Source organism: Portunus trituberculatus, chromosome 50 (genome assembly GCF_017591435.1).
Source record: "Portunus trituberculatus isolate SZX2019 chromosome 50, ASM1759143v1, whole genome shotgun sequence".
NCBI classification, from domain to species: domain Eukaryota; kingdom Metazoa; phylum Arthropoda; class Malacostraca; order Decapoda; family Portunidae; genus Portunus; species Portunus trituberculatus.
This window is the reverse complement of record NC_059304.1, coordinates 6,004,840-6,021,471: the sequence shown is the minus strand read 5'-3', so window position 1 is coordinate 6,021,471 and position 16,632 is coordinate 6,004,840.

Sequence of the window (16,632 nt, the reverse complement as noted above, 5' to 3'; positions counted from 1 at the left end):
CTTGGACTTTGTTTATTATGATTTTATCACAGTAATCTATAATTCAGCTTGTATTGCATTCTGTTTCCTGGATGTAGAAATTGTATCTCATTCCCTGTCCATCATCGAGTGTGTCTGCATCTGTCCTCCATAATTCATAAGATGAATATCTCATTCTCTCTTATGTTCTTCTTTTACTCTACGACTTATCATATTAATTCATTATCCATTATTGAATTTTCTTGTTCCTTCTTCTGCAATATCTCCTTTCCCTATCATCATTTTATTGTCATGTTATCAAAATTTTCTGTTTTTCCTCTTTACATAAACACCTTCATCTCTTTCCCAGGTTTTCACTCTTCTTTATCTCCCACGTCTTCCATACAAGCCTGCATCTCATTACCAATTCATTAGCGCCTCACCCTTGCCTTGCACCTGGAGCAGAGCAGCTTGCAGCATATCCATCTTCCAGCCACGCCGTCAGCATGAGCGAACAGTATAGAAGCAGCACGATCCCTCCTGCACCTCAGATAACAAAGACTCTCCTGCTGTGCCACTACTTAAGAGGGAGATAGAGTGAGCGGGCGTGAAGATGGTGGTGATGGTGTTGGTGTTGGTGGTGGTTGTGTATATAGTAGGGTATAAGAATGATAAGATGGAAATGTTTTGGGTTTACATATTTTTGTGATATTCTCTCTCTCTCTCTCTCTCTCTCTCTCTCTCTCTCTCTCTCTCTCTCTCTCTCTCTCTCTCTCTCTCTCTCTCTCTCTCTCTCTCTCTCTCTCTCTCTCTCTCTCTCGCTGAAGAAAAATTGCCGTGATATGTTTGCTGTATTCGTGTTTCGTGGCGTTGTGTTTTCTGTAAAATGCTTCTTTTCGTGTGAGCTTGTGTACATTGGTCATGTGCGTGTGTGCTGGATGTGTGCGAAGAAATGGTGTGTGTGATTGTCTGAGAGAGAGAGAGAGAGAGAGAGAGAGAGAGAGAGAGAGAGAGAGAGAGAGAGAGAGAGAGAGAGAATTAGTTAATGATTCCTTTGAATATTTCAGGCCTCGTTTTAACTTTATGTCAGTCCTAGTGTTGTTTCTTGTGCATAATCAATATTCTTTCATATAAAATGTGACTGTAAGTAAACCGAACCATCCATTGGCTATTCTTATGGTCCTTGCTTTGTTCCGTTTAATGTGAAACAATATTTGTACCACTAGATTTGCTTTGTTTTGGCACTGTTGTTTTGAATGTTGTTGGAGGTAGGTAAAACAAAGAAATGTTTGAGAGGTTTGTTTTCTTTTTCTCGACTTTGTGTGACATTCGTTGAAAATATGGATTCTTAAATACTTATATTGCATTAAGCGCTCTTTAGCTTTATTTGCCGCTAAATGACTAGATAATAAAATGCCACATTCAGGATACATTAAAAGTAAAAGCAAGAAGCCAATTTAGCTTGTAAAGTGTTCTGTATGAGATGATATTGTAGGATATGGAAAGGTAAGATTAATCATGAATAAAATTTATTGAAGTAGACGTTTATACTGATAAGTCGCAACTGGAATGAATGAAATTACTTTTTAATTACATGCAGGAGAAAATGCAGAATGTAATGTCACTTTCATTTTTGTTTTCTTTGTCTCCTGTCAATCTGTCAGACAACTTGCTTTAGCAACATATTTGTGTGGCAGTCTTTCTCATTCACGCATTAGCATTTAGTCAGTAGGTGTGTGTGTGTGTGTGTGTGTGTGTGTGTGTGTGTGTGTGTGTGTGTGTGTTTATGCAAAGATGGGTGTTATGATAACAATAATACGATAATAGAAATCCCACACAGATACAAATAGATGCCTTGACATCATGACCAAATATACATGCGGCGCCATCTTGGTTAGCGAGCATTTTCCAGCCATTCTATACATATTAAGATTAAAACTTTCCTTAACTTGTAAAATTGGTTACCCAAAGAGGATCCATAAGAGTTCAAGTATCATTTCAACGATATAAGATGATTGATCCTCTATATTATCTTCAGGGTTGGATAACACAAAGGCTTCGCACAACTATTTGATGCCTTGGAGTCTGATTCAACTTACTGTCGCCATCATCTGCCACGCGAAGTCTCTCAATCCACACTAGATAGGAATGAAATCCAGCAGAGGTAGTTTGGAAAATGAACAAAATATATTCTTTTATAAAAAATGTTCCTTACTTTAGATCTTTTCCCTTCAAAATTTCATCCCTTCTGCCTTTTCAAGGTAGCATCACCAGCAAAATATCATACAATGCACAGCCAGTGAAATATTCAGGATCCAGCATATGACGGATAAATCGTTGGCCATTTTACAGCTAAAATTGGCCCAGGCTACAACTTGGATCATGAGAACATTTTTGACAGGATATGAGTCATACAGAGAAGAATATTACACGTTAAGCGAATGTGATGCCTTTAAGCGCAGATTGTGAGAAATGATTGGGCAGTATTATTAGATTTTTTGCCTGCTTTAGAAAAACAAACTTGTGTGCCAATTCAGTGGGTGCATTAGAGGACCGATGATTTCTGTGGCGGTGTGTGGCGACGGGGCTGGATGGCACCCTAGGGAAATTACGCCGCCGACACCTGGCCTCGATGGGGACAGCTACTTCTGTGTGCTTCGGGACACCCTCGTGCAAATATATATATATATATATATATATATATATATATATATATATATATATATATATATATATATATATATATATATATATATATATATATATATATATATATATATATATATATATATATATATATATATATATATATATATATATATATATATATATATATATATATATATATATATATATATATATATATATATATATATATATATATATATATATATATATATATATATATATATATATATATATATATATATATATATATATATATATATATATATACGCATACGTTGCAAAAAATATCTGGTTCCTTTTCCAGTGCATTCACTTGAAAACCCTCTCGCCATTCTTCAGGCCGCCGCGGTGCCGCTCACTGCCTAGGCCTCACCTCAGGTCTGGCGGGCCTGTGTCGAACCAGCAGTAAAGTTGTTCTGGGATGTTCTGGGCTGTTGTGCATCCCCGCGTCAGCCGATGATTGGCTGGAACTCATTCCCTTGAAAAACACAAGGAATTGTAAAGAAATATCATACCGATCCGAGGGTTTATTCACAGTCTGCATCCCGCTGCGACTGTTTTGTTATAGTTTTTGTGAAAACCTGCATTATAAGCATTGTTACACGTTCCAGGGAATTAGCATTTTCACTTAAGTAAATGTATTTGGTGAACTGGTACTCTGGAGTCAGAGGAACAGTCTGAAAACTTCAGAGCTACTTGATCATATTTCATAAGCGTATATTCTCTCTCTCTCTCTCTCTCTCTCTCTCTCTCTCTCTCTCTCTCTCTCTCTCTCTCTCTCTCTCTCTCTCTCTCTCTCTCTCTCTCTCTCTCTCTCTCTCTCTCTATATATATATATATATATACACACACACACACACACACACACACACACACACACACACACACACACACACACACACACACACACACACACACACACACACACACACACACACACACACATACTGTACATTTACAGCGCACACAAACTGAGTTTTACTTTTTCAAAATGTGGTGATGTACTCTTCATTAACTTCGTTGCTGAGTTCTCCAAAATCAGGACGTCTAGGTCGAAGTTGCATTCGTGTATAGACCAACAGGATGAAAAAAAAAAGTTTGTTTAATTGATAAAGTAAAATATAATCAATGTTGATAGTAATAACGTTAAGCCGAACAACACTAACAAAAAAATACTGAAAAATACAGGTACTCTACCAACGCTGTAACTTGTGATGCTGCTGTCCCTATTGATACTCATACTGTTGCTTTTATTACCGCTATTTCCAGTATTACTACTGCTACTACTATTGCTATTACTGTTGTTGCTACTACTACTATTACTACTACTATTACTACTACTACTGCTACTACTACTACTACTACTACTACTACTACTACTACTACTACTACTACTACTACTACTACTACTACTACTACTACTACTTTTACTTCTACTCCTTCTTCTACATTTACTGCTATTGTTGTTGTTGCTGCTACTACTTGTACTGCTATTACTACTACTACTACTACTACTACTACTACTACTACTACTACTACTACTACTACTACTACTACTACTATTGCTGCTGCTGCTGCTACTGTTACTACTACTGCTAGTAAAATTACTACAACTACTACTATTTCTAGTTACTGATTTTGAAAATCGAACCTTTTATTTCTTTTGGTGCCTTACTTCTTAATGTTTGTTTCCTTTCGTTTCTAGTCTTCAATATTTCTCCTGGACTTTATGTATTTATTTTCTTTCCCCTTTTTCCTCTTTGGACGTGAAATGGAAGTATCCTTGCTTAGCATCCTGTATCCTTTAAGAATGAAAGAAATTGTTATTTCCTGAGTTCAAACTTGGAACGAAAGTGCTTATATGTATGATCTGTTTTTACATTGATTGTTTTATTTTGGGATACGAAGAAGAAAGAAAAACAGTTTTTTTTTTTCAAGTCTTGACGAACTTGCAATCAGCAGGTGCCTTGGAGAACTCGGCCAGTCACAAGACGAGTTTATCTATCTGGCGTGAATGCCAGTCACGCCCCTGCCTCACCCTTTCTGTATCTGATGGAGAGACAGCTTCGTGGCTCTCTGGAAAGCGTCGCACTCTTTACTGCTTTCACCGTTGAAATACTGTGCTGACAAACGCACTTCCTTGTGTCAGAATGCCTTTTCTCTTGCTTTGTTATTTTTATTATTATTATTATTATTATTATTATTATTATCATTATCGTTATGATCATCCTTTATTTATTTATTTATTTATTTATTATTGTTTTACTTTATCATTATTATTATTTCTTTTCGTGCTCGGCACAGCGCCCGGGGCTGAGATGGCTTGGAGGCAGAGGCCGATGACCCTCAACGCTGGGCTGCTCGAGGCTCGCTGTCCACCCACTAATCCGCTTGACGCATTCAGCTGCCTGAGCTCAGCGGTGCTCTTTGTCCAGCCGACTACTCCATTACACGGTGACTGTCACTCAGACACTTTTACAAGTCTGACGTTCATGTAAAATCAAATTATGATATTCCTAATGTAGCAGTGCTATTTTCCCTTAATAACAACACATAGGCGAGACTGCATGACATGTGGAAATACTCTTGATATGCTACAAAATGATGTGAGCCAAACGTTTAAGAAATATAAAGAAATAAAAGGTGCAGGGATTATGAAAAAAATAAGTGAAGCTGAGTGGCTGGTGAAACTACAGAGAGAGAGAGAGAGAGAGAGAGAGAGAGAGAGAGAGAGAGAAAGTGGGGATGGAGGTAGTGATGGGGATGTAGGAGAGAAAATGCTCGCCTGTGTACGTGTTACCCATAATTCTATGGCAGGCTATTCATCCAGTGGGCGTAGGTACAATGACACAAATTCACTACACAATCCGGTAGCGTGTTAGGCGCAGATTTATTACCAGATGGCACAGAAGGGTACGGTTTGCCTGGTGGTTGCCTTGTGCGGCCACGTCTTTAGACCAGGTGTTCTGTCCCATGGAAAAAAAAAAAAAAGAATTATAGACACACATACATGCAACTTATTACATCCTATTATTATATATTATTTATTACCAAACATAAAAAACAAGCAAACACTGCAACGAATACTGTTCTAGATTATAAAATAGTGACATTGAGAGGAGGGTCACACAATTTTTTTTTTCTAGAACAAGCAGTTAAAGCAAAGGCTCGCAGTTACATGATGACAGCAATCTGGGACAGTGTTTTTATGTACCTTGCCATATAAGGCTGAGTGATTACATGATGCAGTCGACGAATCAAAAGGGGAAAACCAGGTTGGAAAACTGTAAAAAAAAAATATGCTGTGTTTTTTATTTTGAAGGGGTGGAACGTGAGTTGGATACAGGGTATATATATATATATATATATATATATATATATATATATATATATATATATATATATATATATATATATATATATATATATATATATATATATATATATATATATATATATATATATATATATATATATATATAAAATTTCTGATTTCTTTAAATTCACAGTCTCCTTTCCACTTACGACATGCTTAGATAATGATATGATTAAAATCCTATTGGGTCAGTTTCCCGGTAGGAGAGTTAACACAAGTTTCCGTAGCTCTATCTAAGTTCTCTTTATATGTGTGCGCCAACTTTAACTTGCCTTCCGGTGGCAAGCATGACTTCTTGAGTGCAGGCAGTAGCCAAGGAGAGGCGATGGCTTATTGTAAATTCCTCAGTAAATTCATTATATTGCTTGCACTTCTGGATACAGTAAGCGATGTTCATTAAAAGGTGAAAATAAAGACCGTACCAGTCAAAAAGGATGAAAAGGATTGACTGAAAACATGCATAGTTGATGCAAGAATCATTATGACATATTCAAAGTACAATAGATCCTTCCATTGCATATATAGACAGACAGACAGACACACACACACACACACACACACACACACACACACACACACACACACACACACACACACACACACACACACACACACACACACACACACACACACACACAGTCAGCCTTTGGCTGCAATGTCTAATAAACCGTATTATTATTATTATTATTATTATTATTATTATTATTATTATTATTATTATTATTATTATTACACACACACACACACACACACACACACACACACACACACACACTCTCTCTCTCTCTCTCTCTCTCTCTCTCTCTCTCTCTCTCTCTCTCTCTCTCTCTCTCTCTCTCTCTCTCTCTCTCTCTCTCTCTCTCTCTCTCTCTCTCTCTCTCTCTCTCTCTCTCTCTCTCTCTCTCTCTCTCTCTCTCTCTCTCTCTCTCTCTCTCTCTCTCTCTCTCTCTCTCTCTCTCCCCGCTCAAAATATTATCACTTCCTTCCCACTTTAAAGTTTTGGCAGAGCGGAAAAAAAATGTCTGGCGATTCACTATAATGTTTCCTCTCCTCAATTTCCCTTTTCAGCATTTTTTTCTCGTCACGTATTCTTTTATAGATATTCGGTGTTCGATTTCGTATCTGAACCTTTAGACTGTTATGAAATAGCCTCTATCGCAATCTTACTTAATGGCTCGCTTCACTCTATTAAGTTTTTTTCCCTCTTTAGTTCAGTGCTGCTTGCAACTTGATCTCTTTTGATAGGACAGAACCACGATGGAACAGTGCAGGTGGATTCGATTGTGGCAATGTTCGAGTCGACAATCTTTAAGTGTTCAGACGCCCGTAGAAAGTTTGCTGATTCAAAGGCCAAACCTGTAAAAATTAATTGAGTCCATCCAATCGAAAAGATTAAGAGGCCACACTGCTACATTCTCTACCATTCCAAATCCTTCAGTTATTCTTCATGATTACTAATTAAAGAGAGAGAGAGAGAGAGAGAGAGAGAGAGAGAGAGAGAGAGAGAGAGAGAGAGAGAGAGAGGGAAAAAGGGTGCTATTTTACTTGTTCTCCATTCCATTTTAATGTTGGTGTACTCTGATTTAAAGACATAATTAGGATCATTAATGTGGATTTCGTTAATGGGACTGACCGCCAACATCTCTCCCGTTGCTCTTTATAAAGGTCAGTTGTCAAATTGTGGACACTAAAATTCATTAGGGCGGGTGGTGATGGTGGCAGAAATAGTAATGTTAGCCAAGTTAGATGGCCTGACTTACCATTCCCTCTTTGTGTCAAGGGAGGTAATATCCCAGAGGATGACCACTTGTCAGACGCTAATTAGTGTTCTCCTGCCGTCGGTTGTTGCCTCATGTTGATTGTTAATTAATTACACCGGTTCTTGGGGCATGAGTGGCGGGCGACTCTTGTCTACCCGGCTCTCACGGATGAAGAGGTCGAGTGATGAGCTCATTCGTTTTTTGTCCTGCCTGTTTACACGTATCCTTTTTTTTCTTTGCCGTAAAAATCATAGATGTAGAAAGAAAATATATGTCGCTAATTTGGTATATTCATGTGTTTGCATAAAAATTTCGTATTGGAAGTAATAGAATGCCACGAAAAATGAAAGTAAATATACTCCACAGGCAGACATATTCATATAAATGGTAATAAGGCACAGGGAAGACCCGAGAAGATTGGCTATGGAAAGATGACCGCTGCTGAGGAGGAAGAAGGGATGGAGGAGGAGGAGGAGGAGGAGGAGGAGGAGGAGGAGGAGGAGGAGGAGGAGGAGGAGGAGGAGGAGGAAGAAGAAGAGGAGAGGACGAAGAAGGAAGAGAAGGAAGAGGAAGACCAGGAAGAAGATGAGGAATCGAGGCGAAAGGGTCGGGGAATTGAGTTGGGGCAAGGAGGCGGCAGGGATGTGCGAGCGTTAAGGCTGAAGGTGGAAGCTGAGAGAGAGAGAGAGAGAGAGAGAGAGAGAGAGAGAGAGAGAGAGTCGAGTATGAATATATAAGACTGGATGTAGATGATGGTGGTAATGGTGGTGGTGATGAATGAAGATTTTGAACAACGGTTTAGAGTGGAGAGGGAAAAAAAATCATGATAAAATTTGGTAAATTGAAAGCGCTTTGCTCTTTCTTCTCTAGTTAATTTTCATTCCTTGGCACTACCAGGTTTCCTTTTTCTTTCTCTCAATTTTATTTCCAGTATCCTTTTTTTTTTTTTTTTGGAGCATTTTCATTCATTGCTTCTTTTCACCTTTTCTTTATGTTCTTCCATCTTCGTCACTTTCCATTTTTCCTTCGCTCTTTTCTTCTTTTTGTTTTCTATTCTTTGTGTTTTCCTGAGCTTTACTCGTTTATTTATTTCACTTAATTTTCAGCCTGGACGTTTTATCTTGGTCCGTTTCTGTGTTTATTTTAATACATAGAAAACTCTCTCTCTCTCTCTCTCTCTCTCTCTCTCTCTCTCTCTCTCTCTCTCTCTCTCTCTCTCTCTCTCTCTCTCTCTCTCTCTCTCTCTCTCTCTCTCTCTCTATCTATCTATCTATCTATCTATCTATCTTTCTAGCTATCTCTCTGAGCGTCACTCTTTCCCGCCTGCCACAATTTGAAACAACACAGTGATATTCAGAAGTGGTTGGCAATCGTATTTGTAATTCCCACCTTGTAGCTCCTTCAGAAAGTCGTCGCCTTCTTCTTATCCCTCCTCAAAGAGTTTGCTCAGTGCTGCCTCCACGTCCTTGTCACTCACTTTCTGCGCTCTCTGGATTAATGCTATCCTTTCTCCTTCGTTGGATTTTCTCAAGGCACAATGTCTGAGAGTCTTTTATCACGGATCTGCTCAGGGAATTTCGTTTGTTAAGAGGACCAAAAGGAAGAGTTGGGTGGTGATGGTAGTGGTGGTGATGATTATGGTGGAGAGTAAAGATGCTGTGATGGTGAAGGATGTTAATGATGGTGGTGATAAGTGCGATAAGTAATATTGTAATCTAAGTTGTAGTAGTAATAGCTAGTGGTGAGGAATGTTGTGTGGACTGCATTGTAGCGTTGGTGGCAGTGGTGATGACTGTTCGGTACTATAGCAGCAATTGACATGAAATCGATGGTGATCGGTACATCAACAGTACAGTAGTGATTAGGGGAAAAAAGAAAGGAGCTGAAAGACTAACATATGGGATGATGTGTGTGATATGTAGCTATCCCTCTCAAATGAAAAATACAGTCAAGCGCCATATATTTGTTCAGCCCCCATGATAAAAGGGGTTTGTGGGCCAGAACTCAGCGGCGGGACGGCAGGATATGCTGAGCTTTCAGTATTGTTTTTACCATTAGGAAACCTTTCATGTCAATTACTTTTAATATGACCATGGCTGCCGCCGCTAATGAACCTTGTGATGAAAGCAAAGAAAAAACAAACAAACAGATAAGTCGCACACATCACCTGCATTTTACAGGCTCATTGAATTTAGCACTTACTGAAATATTTACCCGCCGTTTAGTGCTGGGTTGCTGGGTTTACTTAATTCATTACGTGCGTCAGATTCATGTAGCGGAATTGCGGTAGAGTCTACTTTTTTTTTACAGATTTTTCATTTTCTGTTTTCATCCATACAGTTATCGAGAACGTGAAATGCGGTTGTTTGTTCCATTAGCTTCTGTTTGACTTGAGTGAAAGTACAATTAGATTAATGCAGGATGTGTGTCATGTTTGTTCTATAGTTGTATACATTTTTTGGTCAATTAGAATTCTCTTGTATTCAGAGCCATTAAGTTATTTACCTACCATTCAGTTTATAATTTCGCATGTATTCGTGTTACTTGCTTACTATTCATTAAATCAACCTTCCTTTCACCTTTGATCTCGTCAGTCACCATTCCATGGATCTGCACGTGTCACCACTGCTTCCCGCGGTGCTCTCGCTGTCTGTCTACCCTGCAGATAACATCTAGTTAATAATAAACGATGATATACCTTTGCTTCCCATTAATGATGAGATGCTTGTTGTGTTATTTTAGGAGAGCATAGGAGTAATTGCATTAATAGAGAAGGAAGGAATGATGGAAGAGACAACACTCTATCGCAAACGTGAGGTGGCTTGAAGTATTGCGGGTGACTTCACTCTTTCGTAGGCTGGGCGATGAGCTGAGCCGCTCCGAGATAGAAAACTTAGTCGAAAACGAAACACGAGTCCCGCTGGAAAAATGCAGCCACGATCGTAAAACTCAGGTGAAAAAATACACGTTGTATATTTTTCGTTTCCCTTCAAGTTGACCTACCTGGAGCAACGCCTCGGTGGCTCTTTCAGGATGGCAGAATTATCACGTATCCTTGCTCTCTTTTATCCCGAAGGAGGCGGTGACTCTCAGTGCAAACCGAGGAAAGTCATTAGTGACGCTCAAATCCAACAAAGAAAGCCGTAGATAATCGTGCCACGCCTTATACATTTATTATTATCATTATTGTTATTATTAATATTGTTGCCTTTTATTACCTACATCATCACCATCACTACGCACACTATCATAACTACTATTACTAGCATTAGTAATCCAACATCCATCAGCCTTTTCACTATTATTACTATCACTACTACTACTACTACCACTACCACTACCAATACCGCTACCACTATCATGACCACTACCACTGCCACTACCACTACCACTACCACCACCACCACCACCACCACCACCACCACCACCACCACCACCACCACCACCACCACCACCACCACCACCACCACCACCACCACCACCACCACCACCACCACCACCACCACCACCACCACCACCACCACCACCACCACCACCACCACCACCACCACCACCACCACCACCACCACCACCGCCACCACCACCACCACCACCACCACCACCACCACCACCCTGCTCACCACCACCACCACCACCACCACTGCACCACCACCACCACCACCACCACCTCACCACCACCACCACCACCACCACCACCGCCTGCTGCCATTATTATTACCACCACCATGATCAACATCAACAACAACAACAACAACAACAACAACAACAACAACAACCACCACCACCACCACCACCACCACCACCACCACCACCACCACCACCACCACCACCACCACCACCACCACCACCACCACCACCACCACCACCACCACCACCACCACCACCACCACCACCACCACACCACCACCACCACCACCACCACCACCACCACCACCACACCACCACCACCACCACCACCACCACCACTGCTGCTGCTGCTACTGCTATTGTTATTACTACTACTATAACTACATCAACAACAACAACAACAACAACAACAACAACAACAACAACAACTACTACTACTACTACTACTACTACTACTACTACTACTACTACTAGCCCTCCACCACCACCACCACCATCACTACTGCATCTACTTCTTCATCTTCTGCTTCCTCTACTGCAGTTTTATGTGACATAAGGAAGTTTTGACATGCATCACGAAAGACTTTAAGACTCAGCAAAATAAAAACTAAAAGCAAACTTTGGACACGTCCCTAGAAGCGCCTGCCGAGAGAAGCTTCAGTGAGAGTGAGGAAGACAGCACTTTTTTTTTTCCCTACTGAGCGCTGAAAACACCTCAACTGCACGCGGCATGAATGCTGACGGAGACTTAGTTTACTGTTGCCCGGCTCGTCTTGGAATAGGCCACCGAGACATGCCCCGGAGACCTGCAACGAGGAGAAAACATCGCCCCCAGAGCACTAACCTTCCTGCTGAGGTCATTCCGGCTGATTTATAGTAAATGTTTATAACGGCGGTAGGGACAGGAGTGTGGCAGGAGCGGGGCAGTGTGGGTAGAACGGAAGCTCTCACACAAGCGCCGGAGAAAGGGTTAAACACGTAGGAAGCGCTGAAGAAGAGTGAGTGAATGAGTCCAAGGGGCAAACCAGGCAGTGGAAAATGAGTAAGCCGAGTGGGGTGTTGAATTATAAGACAGAGACAAGGGTGGAGATGGAGGGAGGCGTTGGAAGGTGGGACGCAGGTGGTGTGACTAAAGGAGAAGGAAGGAAGAAAGGAAAATTAGTTATGATTTTTTGTCATTATTATTATTATTTTTATTATTATTATTTTTATTATTATTATTTTTATTATTATTATTATTATTATTATTATTATTATTATCATTGTTGTTGTTGCTGTTGTTGTTGTTATTATTGTTATTGTTATTGTCATGCTTCATACTAATGTTTTTTGTATAGTAGTAGTAGTAGTAGTAGTTGTTGTTGTTGTTGTTGTTGTTGTTGTTGTTGTTGTTGTAGTTGTTGTTGTTGTTGTTGTTGTTGTTGTTGATGATGATGATGATGTTGCAACTGTAGCAATAGTAGTAATGCACAATGGTCCTAAAGGTGACTCCATTCAACTTTCTATTCTTTGTCCTTCCTGGTGAATGTCGGCTGAGAGCACGTGTCCTCAGGGTACATGTAAATAAGTACCCGCATCCAGGACCACCGTCAACCCCTAAGAGTCATCAAAGGCTGGTGTGTGTGGGGCTTTACACCCTGACTCTCCCCTCTAATGAGTCCTGCACTAAAGGAACAGTAATGACCACGCTCGTCCCGCATCCTGCACTCCTTAGAGGGGCACACTGATGTACATAAGAGTCATTAATCTTGATAGAGCACACTTTTACTCCCCAGTGCTGTTTCTTCTCGGCAGTATTCACTATTAATTCCCTAACAAGTACAAGTTTTATGTGTAACTCGAATGGTCTTTTACGTCAGAGTTTCCTTTACTTCGACGAGCTTAAGATTTACACATCAGTAAATACTCGGAAAAGATGATCATCTTCAGAAGCGGTAGGTTACTAAAAGAAACATTTACTTTGGGGAGCTTGAACGTCGAGTAGTGAGAAAACTGGGAACATTTCTCTTTTCTTTCTATTTTTAGTGCGCAGAAAGCGTTGTTTATAGTGATGTGTTCCGGCAGGGTATTAGCAGTCTCAGTGAACACATTCTCTTAGCAACACATAGGTTACAAACTTTGGTTCTCGGTATTTTCGTGAAACGTGTAGGTTGAAAAGATTTTTTTTAAATGTTATTATCCTCATACATTCTGTTTTATGAAATCTAATTCTATTCGAGGCCAGCCACGCCTCGGGTGTTTGGGCTGGAGGATTTTCACTCGCCCCACGCCTCTTTCTCTTGACTTAAACAATTTGGGTTTTAAATTTACAGAAATTAATATTCCAACGTTCTTTTAAGAATATAATTAGGTTTTCTTTAAAACCCAACTTTTAAAATGATGGCGACCGTAGACTGTTTGTGTTCTTAGAGTTAGAACCGTATGTGTTTTAAGTGTTTTAAGTGTGTGTGTGTGTGTGTGTGTGTGTGCGTGTGTGTAATTCACTGTTTGATCTGCTGCAGTCTCTGACGAGACAGCCAGACGTTACCCTACGGAACGAGCTCAGAGCTCATTGTTTCCGATCTTCGGATAGGCCTGAGACCAGGCACACACCACACACCGGGACAACAAGGTCACAACTCCTCGATTTACATCTCGTACCTACTCACTGCTAGGTGAACAGGGGCTACACGTGAAAGGAGACACACCCAAATATCTCCACCCGGCCGGGGAATCGAACCCCGGTCCTCTGGCTTGTGAAGCCAGCGCTCTAACCACTGAGCTACCGGTGTGTGTGTGCCTGCGTGCGTGTCTGCGTTTGTGCTTGTGTTGAAATTTGTTAGTTGTATCGTAAAATCTGTATTGTTATCATGTCTATAATACAACACCAAACAACAAAATTAATTACGTTTCTGGAGATTAGATAATAATTTCCCCTCATGGGAGAACGCTTGGATCTGCACGTGGATAATTCCAGTGATTTCAGGGCGTGTCAGGAACATTGCCGGATCCACCAGGCTGATGAGAATCTTAACACCTGTAACGTTGTAGAAAAAAAAAAAAAAAAAAAAAAAAAATATATATATATATATATATATATATATATATATATATATATATATATATATATATATATATGTGTGTGTGTGTGTGTGTGTGTGTGTGTGTGTGTATTACTGGGGTGTTAATATTTGAAGGAAATTTCGTTAACTGTCTCATTTTTTTTCTCATTTACGAGCATACTAATGGCAAATATATTCTTGAAGCCTTTTCTGTCACCCGTATCAACAATGAAAATTCCATCATTCTCTCTCTCTAGAAATGTATTCACCTCTGGAATGACCACATTGCAGGCTGAACAGAGGAACTATCCGCCCATAGACATCAAAATCCTCTCCTTCCTCTTTCTCCTCCTCGTTTTTTTCCCTAAAACGTTTTCACATTCTTTTATTCTATACTACATAAGCCTTCACCTACTTACCTCTCTTTTAACCATAATTCTCTTCTCTCCAGACTCCTTTTGCCATGGCCGCCACAGACACGCACTCTTCCTATTCTTCCTTCATTCGTATCCTCTCCTCTCACTTACAAACGGGGTGAATTACGTAAATCACACTGACATTTCATACAAGGGAGGAGATCTGGGGGAAACTTTATTTATCCTTTTATGGCACAAAGAAAATATGTCATTAGCAAGTATACTCTCTCTCTCTCTCTCTCTCTCTCTCTCTCTCTCTCTCTCTCTCTCTCTCTCTCTCTCTCTCTCTCTCTGTCAATAGTGAGAATCAAAGTATACAGAGGGATGGGAAGGAAGGGGAAGCTTTCAAGAGGATGGGAGTGTCACAAGGGAAGGAATTCATTGATAGTTTGATTGATGATTTAACGCCACAACGGAAAAGGAGGAATGGTTTATAAAGGAATAGAAAAGATTGGAAGAGATGGTGTGTTATGACGGTATACGTGAAATGGGAGGGATGTGAAGGATTACTTTGAGAGTGGACGTGGAGTTTGTCCTTGGTGCGGCAGCGTCCCCACCATGCAGCTTTAAATTTAATAGAATATGTGTGAAACTTGTGCTGACAGTTGTGAATCAAGTTAGGCCAGAATATTTTTATTCTTCACCAAGATGAAAATTGAGTATGTGGATTTGCATCTTCTTCACTGTCATTTTTGTTATCATAGGGTTCTCTCCTTTTTCTGGCTCTCCTAACCTGCCGTCTTTTTATGCCTGGCGCTCTGGACTCTTCTGATGCATGTTTGAGTAATTGTGAGATTTTTTTTTCAAGACGCCTCCTGAAAATTCCGTAAAAAGTGGAGTGCATGCAGCAAGTCAGAGAGTATGCACAACTTGTTATGTTGACCGACGCTGCTTTGAGCTTGGACGAGAAGGGACCCTCTACTCAAGTGGGGAGATCGGCGGAGCATGATGGGAAAGACCTTGACACGATGGGTGGTTCAGTGAAGTGTCGCGTGCAATATATAAAAAATGCTTGGGGTGTGTTGTTTCCTCATTGTCTCTGTACAAAATCTGAAACGTCAAATGCCAACTTCCAGGTGACGTTAGTTACCAGTGAGGCGTGCCAATAATCTTGTTAGTTCTTGTTTTCGTGAGAGATATTGTTTGCGTAATTAATGGAAATTAATGAATGAAATAATTGTTATTTTCCGTTGACGGACAATTCATGAGATGGAATGTGTTTGCGTGTGTGTGTGTGTGTGTGTGTGTGTGTGTGTAACTCACCATGGTCTCCTACTGGTCACCCAGACAGTCTTCCCCATTACGGAGCGAGTTCAGAGCTCATGGACCGATTTTCGGGTAGAACTGAGACCACAACACACTCCACACACCGGGAAAGCGAGGCCACAACCCCTCGAGTTACATCCCGTACCTATTTACTGCTAGGTGAACAAGAGCTACACATTAAGAGGCTTCCCCATTTACCTCGCCGCCTCCGGGACTCGAACCCGGATCCTCTCGATTGTGAGTCGAGCGTGCTAACCACTACACTTCGCGGTGTAGTGGTGTGTGTGTGTGTGTGTGTGTGTGTGTGTGTGTGTGTGTGTGTGTGTGTGTGTGTGTGTGTGTGTGTGTGTGTGTGTGTGCTTTTTCTCCCAAGTGCTCTGTTGAGATAGTAGCATAAACATGTAAACATTTTTTTATGTTGTTCATCCTCATTAGCGTTCCCCAAATCTCTGCTCACCAAACAATCAAGTAAATAAGGCACCTGCACACAGCATATGCAC